The sequence below is a fragment of the Athene cunicularia genome, assembly GCF_003259725.1.
Source record: "Athene cunicularia isolate RWA chromosome 1 unlocalized genomic scaffold, athCun1 chr1_part1, whole genome shotgun sequence".
Classification (NCBI taxonomy): Eukaryota; Metazoa; Chordata; class Aves; order Strigiformes; family Strigidae; genus Athene; species Athene cunicularia.
Window position 1 is genome coordinate 27,458,698 of NW_020799091.1, and position 15,731 is coordinate 27,474,428.

General features: G+C 44.8%; 1 protein-coding gene across 1 annotated transcript in view; it reads left to right on the forward strand.

Annotated features, from left to right (window-relative positions):
• Positions 1 to 7,738, forward strand: part of ATP7B (ATPase copper transporting beta) — a 48,887-nt gene extending 41,149 nt beyond the window's left edge. The window contains exon 22 of the transcript XR_003399077.1: positions 7,590 to 7,738. The gene's annotated coding sequence lies outside the window, so the exon portion shown is untranslated. The remainder of the gene's footprint in view (positions 1 to 7,589) is intronic.
• The last annotated feature ends 7,993 nt before the right edge of the window (positions 7,739 to 15,731 follow it).

The following is a 15,731-nucleotide window of genomic DNA, read 5'->3' on the forward strand; positions in this document are numbered from 1 at the left end:
TATTGTATGTTGAGGCAGGTGAGGTTGCAAGCACATTGAAGGGTGGAATTAGGATTCAAAATAATCTTGAGAAATTGGACAGAACTGACAAACTTTGTAAAGAGGAAAGAGAGGAATTAAAGATCAGCTTGGCAGAAAAAGGTCAGGTAGTTGGCTGGCATTCATTTTGTGACCCATTCTAACATAGTGAAGCTGCAAAATGAATAGAAACATTGAGATGTATAAGGACTATATCATCCATATGACATAAAATAACTGTTCAACTCAAGTATCAGGTCTAATTTTACATGTCATACTTATTAGGAAAAAACAGAGACAGTTCAGAGAAGAGCAATGAGATTTAACAGAAATCAAGAAAACATGAGAATGAGAAATACAAGAAGATTGAAGGAGTTTGAGTAGGTTTGCCTATAGAATACTCAAAGGAAAACACAAAGAGAACAATTTATTCCTTTCATCTTTTCCGTGTCTTTTATGTTCATGGTGGCTAGAACAAGAAATAATAGGCTTACTGAATCAAAGAAGATTTAGATTAGTCACTAGGGAGGAACCGTTTAACAGGAAAGATTATGGAGCTCTGGAAGAGTGCTCCATTATAACAAAGAGGGAGTCTTCAGATGTGCATGGCGATCTGGCACGTACCTGATGAAAACACATTGGCCAGAGGTGAATCCTGATTTGGGGCAGGCAACTGCCCTGGACAATCTCCTGACCTGTCCAGCTGTCCTCTCTCTTATTTTTGCGAACATAATATGAACTGGAAAATTATTGGAGTAGAGGACTGATCACGCTATCCTGCTCTCAGGAGGTGTCAAAGGACTGGAAGAAAGATTGGCTCTGACTTTAATAACTTGAAATTAACTAGAAAATATGTTAAGATTTCCTAACTATATTTACATAATGTCTGGGACTGTAAACTGCTGTGAAACTTGCATAAATACCTATAAGTTAGAATAGTTACACATAGTCAAGAAAATTATAAGTCCTAGTCCTGACACTAGTGATCACTGATCTTGTTAAACCTGAGCTGACTCACTAGAGGGGTGTATGAGATGGAGGACAGCATCTGCATTTCTGCATAACATAATAATGAGCTTTCCTTGCCTCCACCAGGACCATCTGCCTGCAGAGCCCCCAGCAGAGTGAGGTGCTGGCTGGTGGTCCTCTGTGCTGTGAACCAGGTCCAGTAAAACGGCTGAAGGAAGGTGCTCGAGAGGATAGGCTCTTGGGGTAATCCCTAAGATTTGTGCCCCAGCTGCTCGCTAGTGTGCTACGTTTCTCCTCTTCCCTTGGACTGCATATTTTGATGGATTAGATAGTGTGAAGGAACTTTTCAAATCCCAGTTTTGGCCTTAGGTGTCTACATTCTGCACATTCTCCTGGCATGACTCGGTTACTGATGATTTGATCTTAAATGCTGATATATCTGGGACATCTAGTTATTTTGCCCTGGGAAAAGTTTGTGAGTCTTTTCCCATAACTTCTTTTTTTTTTTTTTTTTTATGAACACAGAAGATGTCTGATGAATCAGATCTTTTACTTCGAGTTTTAGTGCAATAGTTCAGGAGCAGTGTTTCCTGTGAAGTTTTTCAACTATTTTACTTTTCATGCTATAGTTTGCCATAAAATTTTTTGGTGCCCTACTTTCACAGGAAAGAAACCTTTTCATTTCCTCCTCCCTTCCCCATTTTCAAGCAAATTTGCTGTCTTGATTTCTATCCAAGTTGATTACATCCTTTCTCTGACTAAATACTCTTCCAAGGATTGTATTTTCTCTAAATGCATTTGTGTGTGAAGAAAACAAATGAGTAGGTGGTGAAATCATACAATGCTGTACAGGGATGGGAAATCAGATAACACTGAAATGTCGGATTTAATTTCCTGTACTACGATGTCAACAACAAGCGTGTTGGTTTTCAGTGGGAAATCATTTGAAAGTAACAACAAATGAAGAAGTAGTGAAGCGCAAAGCATCCTGCTAACATGAGAGTCTCAGACAGGCACAAATGCGGGAGGAGGCAGATTAATTCCTCTCCTTGTCTTGTGTTAAAAAGCACCCAGACTTTGCAGGCTAGCGTGGCCCATCCACAAGCTTTCTGTGCAAGGATCTGATTTTCATGATTTGTTTATGTTCACGCATAAAAGGATGATTTCTGAAGTTTCCTCTGGTGCTGCAGGTGAAGGGGTGTCACAGGAGGAGGTGTGTGTTTGTTTCCCCACTTGGGCATTCAGCCACTCCAGGTGGAGGAAAGTCCCCTGTGAGATTTGTGCTGGTCAGTGCTGTGGTTCAGGGGCATCGGTGTGATGTTCGGGTCGGGGAGCTGTGCCGCCTGGCAGCCAGCACCTCACCTCGTGGGGGACCTCGAGATGCCACTGCAGGTTGAGCCCAAGCCAGAGAATCATCTTAATCTCTAAAGCATCTGAAGATACAATACATTGATTGCTGGTTAGCAGCGAGGTTAAAAGAGGTTAAAAAATGCAAAGGGAACAGTTTAAGTCAAATAGCATAGTGTGTTAGCATTTTGGGCTGACTTGACATTATATATCCCAGGAACAGATTTTAGGTTAGTGTTTATTTGCTTTGAGCTCTGAATTGCTACTTTATTTGTATTATTTGACGCCTAAGTAAATCCTGAGCTCCTCATATGCTGTCAGCTAAAATTGTTAGTTTTCTTTTTCCTTTGACAAGCTGAGATTCAAGAAGAGGAGCAGTGCTGCAGGAAGGCAAACCATGGTGCCCGTGACCTCCATGGTGCACCTTGTGATGTGAGTTTAAAATCCCCAGGCAGCTGAGGGTACAAGACTGCTTGTCTGGTTATTTTTTGTTTTAAGCAGACTCTTACCTTAGGAGAAGTCACCACGTAGATCTGCCGTAAGGCTCCAGGAATGTGTCTCTGTTCAGAGGAGCATCAAAACACAAGTGTTGTAAATCCTTTTGGAGTCAATGAAGATAAGGCATATGCTCAGTGCTCCTCTGAGCTACAGCTGCATGTGTCTGATGATAGATATCAAAAAAATTTTAGGCATAAATCTGAATATTTGAGGCCTCCAAACACTTTGGGAGCTACCCAAAATCCACATGACTGTCTATAAATAGACTAATAAATAATAAATGCTTTTCTAAAAAGCAGCGGTGCCATGGTCACCAGGTGATGTAGCTCTGTAGTATGGCTTAAATCCCTTGTAACCCTGCGTGCCTTCAGCCCCTGACAGGTGAGGAGCTCCCAGGTGGTACCAGCTGCTGAAGAGGAGCAGTCCCCAGGCAACACAGGGCCTTGGGGAACGCATCAGGTGAAGCTTTCCAAAGGTGCTTTTGGGGATACACGACATCAGTGGGATCACCCAAGCTTCTGCTTCAGTTGGGGATGGTTTATGGCAGTTTTATTTAAAGCAAATTGCTTTAAAACTAGCATTTATCTCTCAGCTTCTTTTATTTTTTTAGACATTTCTGTTGTTTGGGAACACCTGCCTGAGTGTCCATGTACCCTGAGCTCTTCACATCTCTCCTACCCTCACAGCGTTAGGGTGAGAGCTGGAGATGGCACCCTGGGGTGGGCAGCAGGAGGAGAGCACAGTCTCCTCTGGCCAGACACAAGGGGACTGCACGGCAAGCCTGATACTTGCCCGCTGTCCTGCAGTTCTGCAGCTTTTTTCCTTGCCCAGTTGGCAGCAGGGAGTGCAGGGGGCCAGGTGTGCCATATGCATACACGGTGCAGACTGGCAGAGAGCAACAAGGTAGAGTAGCCACTCTGTGCTGATTTTAATTGCATTTGGTGAGGGGCCTGCTCGTCCATTCTGGAGCCTGAAGAGTTAATCAGGTCCCTTGGGGGACCCAGTGTGGTTCTGTCATGGGGGCATGAGCAGGAGGGGGCAGCCCCACTGCATGGGGGGCACATGGGAGTTGGCTGTGGTGGTCTTGTGTGCACTCATTTTCAGGTTTTAGAGCTGGCTCTTAAATTCCTGAGCGTCAGTGGGCAGGTTTATGGGGCCGAAGCAGGGGACACAGCTAAGGGTCTTGGCCATGGAGGGCAGAGGACTTCTGAGTTTGCAGTGAAGATCTGGTGTTGGTGTTTTAGTGCCTAGCTTTGTGCCGGCCTTCCTGCCAGGTGTGGGATTGCTTCGTTGTGTGCTCCTGGTGATAGACATGATAAACTTTGTCCCCAGAATGAAAATGTCACAGGCTTCTCTGCAGAGTAGAGCTGGATTTTAGATGGCCCAAATGCAGCACATCCCTGGAGTGACCATGTTACCTCCCTGTTGACTGGGATGCACGGGTTGTGCCGAGCAGCCCCAGCCAGCTGCACACTCTGTGCACAGAGAGCGCTGGCACTGCCACAAGTGTCCTGCTGGGCCTCCAGAGGTACCTCTGCATGGGTAAAGCTGATGGACTATTATTTAGACACCTGCTAGCTGAGCGGCTGCAAAAATATTTGGTTGCTCTGAAAAGGCAAGAAAAACCTTGGCTTTCCTACAGGACACAGCATCAGACTATGCAACATAAGCCACTGTGGGCTGAGCTGCTTGTAACCTGCGTGCAGGTTTCAAACAGGTTACGTCCCGATGGTGCTTGCATCCAGCTCATGCAGGCAAGACTGGCAAAAAGTTTACTCACCAGGGCAAATCAGATCTGTGTGTGGGCTCACTCCGAAGCCTGCCTGTGCTTTCCAGAGGCACCAGGAAGGGTGTGCAGAGTCAGGCTCTGCTCTGAAAGACTCTCCTGTGTCCCCACAGAAAGGGGCATCGCTTCCAAGGGTTAATGTTATTTTAAGATACCTCTGCATTGCAGTTGCAGATCTGAGTGGCTGGGAGCAACCTGCTGAACAGGAAAGAGCTCATTAAATATATACTGTCACTGATTTATAAAAGAGTGTGGAGGCAATATAATTACTGTAATTATGTCAGATACTTGCTGCAGAGTTGCCATTTGTGTTGGGAATTTTATCCTCTCACTATGGCAATATATTCATGCCACAAGTAACTTACTCAGAAGCTGTTGTTTGATCAATTCTCTTTACAGACCATGGAGCTCATTAAGCGTGTCATCATTTTAGGGATGAAGGGCAGGTAGGCAAGGCTTCTTGGTTGTGTGGTCCTTGCTCCACACCCGTGTGGGAGGCAGATTTTGGCTGTAAAGGTGACCTGGCCAATGCTACCCTGGCCAAGGCCATGTTGCAGTGAGAAAGTTTATAGCCATAGCTCTCATGAAGCTGCTGAAAGGGAAGTTTTGGTGGAAGATGCCTGCACTCACCTGCCTCAGCTGGTGGGCAGCCGCTGCTGGGACATGTGGCCTGAGGAAGCCAGCGGTGGTGCCAGGCATAAGCTCCCGCTGGGCCTGCCCCACCGACCAGCAGTACTTGTTGAGGCCAGAGCGCCTCTGCTATAATTTACTTCCCTCCTCCATGAAAGTTTGCTGTAGCCCCCACCTGGCTTTGCTGGCAGGGTTGGGGAGATTTTTGCTCGTGACTGCTGTGACAGATGACAGCTGTGCAGCCAGGCAAGTGTGACTTATATGGTCTATGGACCATAAAATATGGGCTTAATATGGTGCTATTAGATAAGGTGGGAAAAGGAAGCTACAATTAGGAGAAATATTTGCAAGGCACACAGGTATCTTAAAGGGGGTAGGAGCTGCTTGTCATGTCCTGTGATGAGCAGAGAGAGAAACTGGGACATGAAGGTTGCATTTGTAGGGAGGGGGCACCCGGATTTTCAGGCCACTGTCACACTTTACTGGGGGATCCCAGAGGGTGGAAAGCCTTAGCTGTTCAGAGGGGTGTCAGGGTCTGACCAGCACCCACCGCAGCCTACAGCTGAAGCTGGGAGCAGCCCAAAACCTTAGTCCAAGGCAGGTTTCATCACAGCACCTCTGCAGTGAAAGAGGTGGCAGATCACGTCCCTTTCCCTGAAGAAGCCATTAACCAGTTACTAATGGCTTCAGCAGCAACTGTGTGCTAAAAAAGAAGGGAGGAAATGGGAATTTGACAGTGAGCTTTCCTTTCTGAACACACTAGGCTGTAGGAAAAGATCTTGCTTAAATAACAAATATAAGGCAGCAGAAAAATAGGCTTGCTCTCCAGAGATCTTCAAAGTAACAAGAAAAGCAGCTTTGTTTGGAGAGTTTTGCCTTGGGATCTTTGCCCAGAAAGTGCAGGGCCTCTATGGCACTGCTGAGAGGGAGGGCTGGCGAGGGAGGTGAAAACAAGTCTGAGCCGAAAGCAGCCTCACTCTTTTCCTCCTTTGAAAAGTGTTAAATTCTATGAAAAGCACACTGCTGATTTAATAAGATTATCATTGTTGTTGTTATTTAACTCCCTGCACGTTTATTAAATGTAAGCCCTGAGATAAAGGTGCTTTACAGCAGTAAAACATCAAGACACTTCCACAAGGAAAGTTCTGATTTCATCTTACGCAAAGCTGAACTGAGGCACATGTGAAATGACCTGAGTGGTGTCTGACCCTGGCAGGGACCAGGATGTTTTGCAGGTCAGCCCTGCCTCTTCACCACCATCTTGCCTTGTTCTCCTGATTGCTTGGCTTGTTCATAAAAAAACAAATAAAATAAAAATTGAATTTAAAGACCCTCACTTTTAGCTTTGTAAAAACAAATTAACAAAAACATAACTCACCAGCAGACAAGTTATTAGTCTGTGATTCAAACATATGTGACTGTTTCCCCAACAACTTCCTCCCCCTCCCCATTCTCACCAGCTCTTCCATCATTTTCAATGTCATGTATGAGTAAATCAGAAAAGAGACACGTTGGAAAACCCTGTAATAAGAGACCTGAAGAGTATGAAATGAGCAGATTACAAGTTCTGCCAAGGTGCGTGTCTTATCTGTGCACCACGTTTACCCACCTGCACTGATAACAGTGCTTCCTCTGAATGTTCTTCTTCCGCTGACTTCTTTATTAATTAAAACACATTTAGAAATGGCAGTAGGTGTAATGAGAATGGCTGCACTGGTATTAACACTTTCCCCATGTAATTTACTATGCTGTATATATACACCTCTGGTGCTGTGAATGGCCACAGTGTTTCTGCAGTGCATACACTGGCTTCAGCAAAAAAACACTCAACACCCAAACCAATAGAACAGAGACAGAAATGGCAAACCACAGCAAGTGATATATTCTCTTTATTCTGGTGAGTTGTTCAGACAGGCATTGGGACACAGAGCAAGCCACAATACTCCAAGCAATTCCAGCTCTTGACACCATCGCTTGCACACAGGGCAGTACCAAAGCAGTAACTAGGAAGTGCTAGCACATTTCCCCCGAGGGCTGCTTCACCTGCATCAGCTGCTATCCCATTTTATCCTCTGTTATTCTGAGAGAACGAGTCCTTCTTTTTCTTCATTGTCTTCTATTGATCCCAAGGTTCCTGTTACAGAGTTTGGTGCTTTGATGACCATGGTTTCTTCTCTGCTGAGGGACTCCTTTTGCCTCAGAGAGAAAATTATCTTTCAATTTACTTAATAAGGGCTACTCCAAGCTTAAGTCATTGGTTTGGCAAGAGGATGCACATAGGTAGTTAAAGTTGCCCCTTGTGACAATACTCTACATCTCCATTTCTCATCTTCCACAACAGGTTTAGCTGGTCCCGTGTGTAACATGCTTTGGGATTTGTGTGTGGAAATTCAACAGAGGCTGCACACACATAGCAGCTCAAGGGTAGACTGGAGAAACCAAGCCTAAGTCACCAGGGTATTATGGCACTCCTGTTTTACTACCAGAGAGAAGAACCTCCTTGCTGCCTCTGAAGGTGGCTTCCACCATCACCAGTGGGTGATGTGCGGTTTTAGCAGATCTCAGCATCATCTTTATTTTTTCAGTCCCATACGATGCACAGACTGGAGCAATGCTGACACTGTTGGCCAGGGTCACCATGCACTGACTTCAGGTCCATCTCCCCTTTCTTGACCCTGCTAAGGTTGAAGTGGACTAGTGTACCTTCTTCAGAAAGGTGTGACTCAGGTATATTATCCCCAGACATGTAATTGGGGCTGATGTACACCAGGGTCTTTTCCACATTTGGTGTTTTCTTTTTCTGCCTAGAAACTTAGGATGGCATTGGAAGATTCGGAGCATTTGCCCAGAACCTCTGTATATCCAAAGTAATTCTGAGCCAGCTGCCACTGTCCTTGTCCATTGAGCCACCTCCATGTCCTTGGCAAATGGCCACAGTCCATCTGCAGGTCAACTTCATGCAGTACTTGCAGTAAATCCCACACACGCATACTGTATCAAACCTCATGCACATTTGCAAGACAACTTTTAATGTATTTCAGACCCAGAAATCCCAGAGATATAGTTGGGCTTGGAGAAGGGGAGTGGGAAGGACTTTCAAACTACTTGGTCTGAGTAATTTTAATTACATCATTCCGCCTAATAGCAGCCCACTGTCAAAGGGCATGAAGACAGCTAGCTATTCCTCAATAACTTCGTACATATTGTAAGCATGTTTTTTATTGGGGTGATTATACACTTCCTTTTTCTGGTCTTTACATATCTCATCTGTTGTCACCAGCAAACTTGTCTGCCTTACCCTCTCCTGGACTCTGAAATCCAGCAATTCCACACCACTGATTTAAAAATAAAAGATGTTTCTAATAGAGGCTGGATGATTTGGAAAAGAAGAGGATGGCTGAGCTTTCCTGAAATATGGGGGAGGCACTCTCAAGACCTCTGTGTAGTTTAGTTGCATACGAATAGGAAGGTTTAAGGGAAGATGTTATTCATGCATAACAGAAGGTTTGTAAAGTCATTTGGATCACAAAGGTGAGGCGGGCCTATTTCTATACAGCAAAAGCTCAAGAACCTGGCCTGCCAGATAGTAAATACCCATGTGCTGGATGAGCCATATACTTTGATAATCCAAACCAGGGCTGAAAATCTTTGGGGAAAAAAGAGCCAACAATCCTCATGGTCTCTTTTTAAATATACAGACTGCCAATCATCCCAGTCAGTGTGTCAGCACAGGGAATTCATCTACCACTCACGCCACCATCCATTCCTCAGTAGCTCTGTGTGATCAAGCAGTTCTCACAGCCTTTGCTCATTTATCCTAAGACCAATCATGACAGCACAGTTTACAGTCCTGCAACGCCCTGTGTCCCTACATCTCTTTTTGTATCTGGTGCTTAAAAAATATTAGGCAGTCCCTCTTGCATGAGTTTCTTTCCATTTTGCCTTTTCCCCCATCCTATTTTTACAGTAAGCAAGTATCTCAGACTAAACAAGCTATTTCTCATCCACTCTATTAATATTTTCACATTCTGGCTCAGGCTTTCCCACTGTATGTCAGTCTTTCATCTTATATTAGTTTGTCTTTTAAAATACTAGTGCAGGAATTAAGTGATACCATTTACATAAGGAATGAAGAGCTCAAATGTGAAAAGTGACTGAAAATGGTTGCAGGAAGATGTATCCATCTGGTTCGGTGAAGAAAATGACACAGCTCAAACTGCTGGTAAAGCTTTTTCAGTGCTTCATGCATGGCTCGGCTCTCTTTTTCCTCTGACTTCATTAGCATTTGGCTGAATCTCAGTCCATTTTGAAAATAATTAATTGCAGAAAAGCTATCCTTATTAGTGTTATTCAGCTCCAACTGTATTTACCACAAAAGCAATTTTTCCTGTGGCTTGACTACAGGAAAAACTAGGAAGAAGCATTTCCCATGGCCTCAGAAAGCTGGGGAATGTGTTTCAGCCACAAAAGCCCATGTGGACATCCTGTCTCTCTGTCCACATCAGATGTGCTGTTCCCCATTGCTGCTCCTGTGCCGAGGATCACGTGGCACCTTGTTGGGAATACGTGTTTCCCAGAGCCACTTCTGTCACTGGTCAGGAATGTGCTCCTTGTCCCTGCCTCCAGAAGCTGAGAACTAGAAAGAGGTCATGAATGTCAACTAAAATTCACCAGCTTTTCTCCATGTCACTTCAATGCTAAGAAAGTTCAATATGACAGAGTAATGTGTTAAGAGCACATGCTGGTGGGAACAATTAGATTCACAGAATTACAGAATGGTTGAGGTTGGCAGGGACTTCTGGTCCAACCTCTCATGCTCAAGCAGGGACACCTAGAAACAGGTGCCCAGGACCAAGTCCAGTCAGCTTTTGAAGACCTTCAAAGATGGAGACTCCACAACCTCTCTGGGCAACCTGTTCCACTGCTCGGTCACCCTCACAGTGGAAAAGTGTTTCCTGATGTTCACAGGGAATCTCCTGTGTTTCAGCTTTGTGCCCATTGCCTCTGGTCCTGACACTGGGCACCACTGGAAAGAGCCTGGCTCCATTCTCTCTGTACCCTCCCCTCAGGTATTTATATACATTGAGGAGATCCCCCCTGAGCCGCCTTTTCTCCAGGCTGAACTCTCCCAGCCTTTCCTCACAGGAGAGATGCTCCAATCCCTTCATCATCTTCATAGCCCTTTGTTGGAGTCTCTCCAGTATGTCCATGTCTCTCTTGTACTGGGGAGCCCAGCACTGGACACAGCACTCCAGGAGTGGCCTCACCAGTGCTGAGCAGAGGGGAAGGATCACTTCCCTCATCCTGCTGGCAATACTTTGTCTAATGCAGCCCCAGATACCATTCACTTTTTTTGCCACAAGGGCACATTGTTGACTCATGGTCAACTTGGTGTCTTCAGGACCCCCAGGTCCTTTTCTGCCAAGCTGCTTTCCAGATAGCTGGGTGTTCCCCAGTGTGTACTGGTGCCTGAGGTGTTCCTCCCCAGGTGCAGGATATATACAAAATCATAATGAAGTTCCTGTCAGCCCATTTCTTCAGCTTATTTTGGTCCCTCTGGATGGCAGCATGGCCCACTGTTGTATCAGTCACTCCTGCCAGTGTGGTGTCATCAGCAAACCTGCTAAGGGTTCACTCTGCCCCATCATGCAGATTAACCCTTTGCAGCGACAGTTCAGTGATACAGATTTGATCATCCGTGCTCTTTCCAGCACACCCAGAGGCCTCCTTCTTTTAGCAGTCACACTTGCTTCCTGAAACCTTGGTGATCCTGGAGCTTAGCTGTGCTTCTCCCACCAGGAGAAGCATGCAGCCCCTTAGCCTTCATTTCAACTCTCAGGCATAACTTAATTTAAGAGTTGCCTGAATCTGCTGATTTGCCTTTAAACAGTGTAGTTCAGCACAGTCTCTGCCACATAAACTGGTTTCTTCCATGTTTCAGATCCCAACTGCAGTGCAGAAGGACTTGGGGTTTGCTCATCACAATGTGGAGGAGCATGAGGTGACACTGCCTTGATGAGCGCTGCAGGTTTTCTTTACCCTCACCAGCATAGCAAAGAAATGCTTTTACAGGTGACCACACGCTTCACTTTGTTTACACAGCTATTCCCTTTTTGAATGATCTGTTTCCCTGGTCTTTCTCAGGGGCACAACTCTGGGGTGGCATCACCTCCAGACAGCATGGCCAGACCTGGAGGATGCCTGCTGGAGGCCTTCAGGGCATCCTCCCCAGGCAGATGGCATATGCACTGAAAACACTAAGTATTCCTCAAATCCTTTAAAAATCCTTTTTAAGAATGAAAATAATAATGAGAAAAAAACAGTGGTTTAAGGCCACGTCGAAACCCTGCTAGAAGCTTTCTTTACCTGTGCCCATAGTTACTATTCTCAGGTATTTGATAAAACCCATAAAACTTAGTAAGATCCCTGTTCCACTATATTTTTAACTGTGTTATGGGACAAGTGAACTACTGTGATTTATTGCTGATGTAGTATTTTCCCATCTGGATCTTCTCACACAATAAGTACTTGTAAGTACTTGCCTTTCCCCCCCTGCCACTTCAGGCAAAACATCTCTGAGCTCTTTAACAACCACAGAAGCTACCAGTATCAGTTGGGGTATGTAACCAGTTTTCAGCTGGGCATCTTGCAAGAGTTTTTTTGGGCTAGGGAAGGGACCCCACCTCTGCAGCTCTTCCTTAATGTAGAAAGACAGGTGGGCTTGACTGGTTGGGTGTGCTGCTCATGTCTTGAAGAGTTTTAACTGATACAAGCAGTCAGGATACAGCTCTTTTGTCAAACTGTGAAAAAAAAAAAAAAAAGGATGTTGATCTAATGTTAGCAGTCCAACATGATCCTTTAGACATGGCACCAGCAATTTACAGTTTAATAAGAGAGGTCTGTTTCTCCAGTTCCTTGGAGGCTGATGTTTAAAAGCAGCAAGAGCGTTATTTTGTCTCTCACTGCTGTTTTCTTCTGGCTGTCTCTGGGGAATGAGAGAAAAATCATACCGTGGATGAGCTGTCCCCTTGATTGCAATTGCAGTACTGGACATTCAGATGCCATGATGACAAACACATCAGAGTAGTTTAGTGAGATAAACTGTCTGGGTAGATTTTCATTATGAACATTAATTGATGAATAAGGAGGACAATTACTGATAGCATCTAACACAAGAAATATTGACACCAAAGAGATTGTTTAGAACATATAATAATCCAAACAATAAGAATTTACTGATGCCAGGGTCTGTCTCTTCCATATGAACCCCTAAAACTTTCCTGATGTTGCTGAGAGTAGGAATGCTTCTGCTGAGGCAGCAATAAAAATAATAAATGGTTTTACATAAACTCCTACCAGGTCCTAATAAAAGCTTGTCTAACAGTGGAACAGTGAGAAACTGGGTCTGCTGCATAGCCAGGCTGCCCAGGAAGCCCCGGGGCAGCCCTGGACAGGCTGCTGCCAAGAATTACTTGTGTTGCTTGTTTGCTGTCCTGTGCCATCCCTGGGAGCAATGTGGCAAGGTTAGACAGAGTCCTCGGGAGCAGGGACATGGTACTGCACAGCAGCAGCATGATGTTGCATGGAGGCTCCCTTCTTTACCTGCTTTGTGCTGTTTTTTTTTGGTGGACATAGAGTGGAACTGGTTGTGGTGTTTGATGTGCCTCACGGTTACAAAAATTATCCTTTGGCGTGGGAGGATTTTCACAGTACAGTGACCTAAAAGTCATGCAGGAACTCTCCAATGGATTTCCAGGTGCTAAAAGACTTCTAAGTCCCTCGAAAATGGCTGGTTGGCTGGCACTCCGTGCAAAACCCTGCAGCAGAATTAGTTAAAGTGGAATTAAGGTTGCCTCTGGTACGTTATGTTTATGGTCACATACTTCAAACCTCTGAAGACTTGGAAAGGGCTAGCTATTAAAACTAGATTTCTGGAAACCAGGAAATATTGACCACTGTGTTCATGCCAACACAGCTAGCTTCATGTCTCCTGAATTTTGTAGTGGTGGAAACTAGTAGCTTCATCTGTGTCCATCAGGACTTTATGGACCTTTTTCATGTCTGTTTCCATTCACCTTTTTCCAGGTTGAGCTCTGTAAGACCGGTCCCATATTTCCTACTTCTCGGGTTCCCATCACTGTGTCCTTTCCACTTCTGGAGATGGAGATACCAGACCCCCACGCACTGTCCAAAAGACGACACACCATTGACTTCTACAGTGATGTACTTACATTTTCTGCTCTGCTCTGTTTCTTTCCCATTAATTCCCAACATTTGTTTTTCTTCTTTGGCCCCCTTTGATCACTGTGTTGATGTTTGAATTGCTCTATGTATTACAGCCCACCAGTTGCACTCTGGACAGAGAAGTCAGTCCAGAGCCCCAAGGCAGGGCAGGGTAGAGGGAGGAAGGATGGATATTACTCTCCAGTGGTGCACCGTGGGGAAGAAGTTGCATATGTAGAGCTGGATGCTCTGAGCACTCCTACTGTGACCACCTGTGACCCCCTCCTCGCCTTGGCTGGGACTTTCCCATCTCTTCTTGGCTCCACCTTCCACTTCAACCCCTTTCCCCATCTCAGCTGCTCCTGGTATTTGTTGCCCACTGCCCTCATCCTCTTCTTCCAGGGATCTGTTCCAATAAAAGGGACAGACATTCAAAAATATCACCAGCAACTCATGTGCAGAACACCTTGACATTAAGCTCACAGAGACCCATTGTTCCTGGAGTATAATTACATGACTCTGCCTTTTATGTGCCTTTATGTTGCTAAATCACAGCAAACTGACTATATGAATTATTATTATGACTCTCAAATGGAAAACCAGCAATGTATCCTGGAACTGGTCCAAACAGGGCCAACATTTTTTTAAAGATAATAGCCCAAGCCTTTTCCCAACATCACAGGGCACATTTCCCTCATATCAGTAAAACTTCCTTGACAGAATCATACTGCTGGCAGCCCTCTCTCCCAAGACAGCCAAGGATGAGATGGACTGACAGGCTGAGGGTGTGTAGGTTCAAGTTTAATGGTCCCACCATGCCTTTTGGACCCAATGAGTTACAATGCAGTGCTTTTAACCCTGTGCACACCTATGTTTCCATCTTAGTGGTGCCAGCTGCTCTGTACGACCATTTTAGAGACCTGAAATCTTGCTGTACTGTCTTCCAACACCACTTTCCTGAAGTCCAGGGCTCAGTATGCACTAACCAAAAATAAATGTAGACAATTTGACAAGCAAGGTTAGGTCCTGCAATTTGCATGCACACCCAGGCATGCATGATTATTTTAAGAATTGGTTGACTTTATAAAAAAACTGTTTGTTTTTTCCACTCTATATCTCATGAATCCCCTTGTCAAAGGAACCCGAATTCAGGCCATGAAAAATATCCATCAAGTGCAGGAGCAGGCACCAGATATTACATTCAGTTGTTAGACCCCTTAGAGTAAAGCTTTGAGCAAAAAGCATTTTTTAAAGTGTATGTGCTGTCAGGCAGGTCTGAGTCTGATTGTGGATGTGATTATACACTCTGTGACACCTGTTTGCACATACACATTTGCATACATGAATGCACATACATGCACATATATTTATAGATATTAAAAACCATCAACATGTAATCATTACAGTGAGGCACTTGCTGTTTAATTTGGAGACAAAAATTTTTGGTGGAAGCTGCTGAAAAGCTTCTGCACAATGGTAAACACCTCATGTATAATGGAGTCACCACTTGCTCTCAATACTTGGATCTCCCAACAAACCCTGATTTGATCAGAGATGAGCCATTGTCTGAGAATCATCTTAGAAACCTGTCCCCAGCCCCAGGAAAGCTGTTGGATGAGACCATCCTTGTGATGGGTGACTTGCAAGGAGCAAAATCCTGTCCTCCAGCTCTCCCACTGCTCTTCAGTCCCAGCTCCCTGCAGGGCTCAGCTCAGCCCTGCCAGAGTCCTGTGGAAAAACATTAGTTTCTGAACAACTCAGCACTGATCTCATAGGAACTGTGAGTCTGCTACCCATTAAAATCAAATTTTCACAGGTTTTCTTTTATAATGAGATTAAAGCATCTGAGTTTAATTGGCCTTTTCCCAAGGACAGCATGCCTTCAGGGAGTGCAAGAGAGAAACCTAGCCCCTGCCTAAATATCTGTGAGTGAAATCTTTCTGCAACTCCTAAGGAGCACATCCCTGCTTGAGAACAAGGTAAAATGGGCAGACTCACAAAAAATGTTTCTGGCTAACATCACAGAGCCTTTCAGAGAGAAAGCAGAAGGAATGGTTGTGCAGCTTCAGAATTGCTTTTGTCTCCCCCAAATCTGCCCTGACCTGAGAAGAAAACACAGTTACTTGGCCATTTTTTTGCACACCGGTCATTATATCCCAGCTCAAGAAGCCATCTCCATTCCTGCTGGAAAAAAGCATGAAAAATCATCAAGGCACTTTGAAACAACTACAAACGCCTACAAGAGTCTAAAAATATGCTG